Source organism: Oryzias melastigma, linkage group LG2 (genome assembly GCF_002922805.2).
Source record: "Oryzias melastigma strain HK-1 linkage group LG2, ASM292280v2, whole genome shotgun sequence".
Lineage (NCBI taxonomy): Eukaryota > Metazoa > Chordata > Actinopteri > Beloniformes > Adrianichthyidae > Oryzias > Oryzias melastigma.
The window spans coordinates 1,141,945-1,143,704 of NC_050513.1; the positions used below are offsets into that span (position 1 = coordinate 1,141,945).

Sequence of the window (1,760 nt, forward strand, 5' to 3'; positions counted from 1 at the left end):
TAGCTGTTGCTGACTCCAAGACGGGGCATGTACAGAGTTCTAATGGAGACGTGAGCATTTTAGTCGTCCGTGGTGAAAACGTCCCAGAAACATGCTCCGAGCCTCGGGTACCTTCCTCCCTACAGGCGAGGAGTCCCGGTAACTAAAGCTGCACTTTCTGCTGCTTTGATGAGACTGAAAATGTCCGTTTTTACCTGCAGCTATTTCCTGGTTATTAAATCCACGATGTAGTTAAATATGAGAAGTTGTTGGTTGTACATTCAATGAAAAGCTCTGATCAGCAGTGTCATCATTGTCAGAATGCTGGTGACGGAGCTCGCGGCGTCCTCCACATGTCTGGAATGTGCTGCTAGCTAGCTAGCTAGCGCTAGCATCAGACACCGCAGATCAGCGACAAAAACAGAGCTTTGTTTGGCTAATTTAAGATAATAAACACAAAATATGAAACAGTCGTCATGGAAGAATGTACCAATGGACAATAAATAGTTATCAGAAACATGGATATAAATTCTAGCTGGGAAAACACATTTGTCATAACAGCTGTAGCCAATAAATTCTGACTGATTAAATACATGCTGTGTGTTGTTATATTTTGTGTTACAAGTGTGAGTAGGATAATTAGGCCTTTTTTTATTGTATATTTGTTTTCATTGCAAAAATTATTTCATCGAATCTTCTCTTTATTAAGGTAAAGATTTTTTTGTCTTTTATAGCCATCAGTGTTTTGAATGTCATTAAAATTCATATACATAAACTATACTTAAAATGATTAGCTACAATACTATTTCAAATACTGTGTTGAGTTAAAAAGTTTTTTTTTTCTTGCAGGTGAAGTTTTTAGAAGCAAAGTTCCAGAACAGTTTTTGTCAGAAGAACAGAGGAGAGCTCTACAATCAAAGTAATATATATTTAAATACAATTTAAATTATTAACTAAACATAAGTGCCAGATAATTAAAACAAACCATGTTAAATTTTAGGCAGAGGAACAGTGTTTGTCTAAAACAATATTTTTTTGATCTGATGTAACCTGTTTTCTCATTTTACTGAGCTGAATTACTCTGAATTACAGACTAATAGCTGCTGGTGGTTTTCTTTCAGGGATTTCAGTGGAGCTGGGGTCCAGTGCTGAGGGAGCTGGGAGCACGTGTGAGCAGGAGCTGGGGTCGGTTACCGAGTATCTTCATCTGGAGAGGACCTGTTCTCTACAGACGTGATGCTGAGCAGCAACGTGGACAGACTCTACCGGACAAGACTCTTGTTGATACTGAAGTTAACCACAAACAGACTTTTCCAGATGCATTTGCTTCATCTAATAAATGTTACTGACAGGTGTGCTGAGTAAATGCTGATTAAGAAGAACACAAAGTAAACCCCCAAACTGTATCTTTGTTTCTGTTGAAAGATGTATGAATGTGAAGTTTGTAATAAATATACCACATTGCCATGAAACCATTTAGTTTATTTTCATATCTATTATTAAAATGCTCATGTTAGGATTCAGTTTTAACCTACAAGAAGAGATGTTTCTAAACTGCTTTGAAAATGTCAACATCAACTCTGATAAAAAAGCTTTAAGACTCAAAATGTTAAACATGGAGCAAGTAAAACCAACTCCTAAATAAAGTCCAATTCGAACACTTTAAAGAGCAGTTTTGATTGAACATTAACTTGGTGTGGGCTGCACGGTGGCGCAAGTGGTTAGCGCTCTCGCCTCACAGCGAGAAGGCCCCGGTTCGACTCCCGGCTGGGACCTTTCTG

General features: G+C 38.1%; 1 long non-coding RNA gene across 1 annotated transcript; it reads left to right on the forward strand.

The window, feature by feature from the left end:
• Nucleotides 1-321: 321 nt before the first annotated feature.
• On the forward strand, nucleotides 322-1,451 carry LOC112160108. The gene is made up of 2 exons (XR_002921606.2): nucleotides 322-898; nucleotides 1,101-1,451. It is a non-coding gene; the product is annotated as an uncharacterized LOC112160108 (long non-coding RNA).
• Nucleotides 1,452-1,760: the final 309 nt, after the last annotated feature.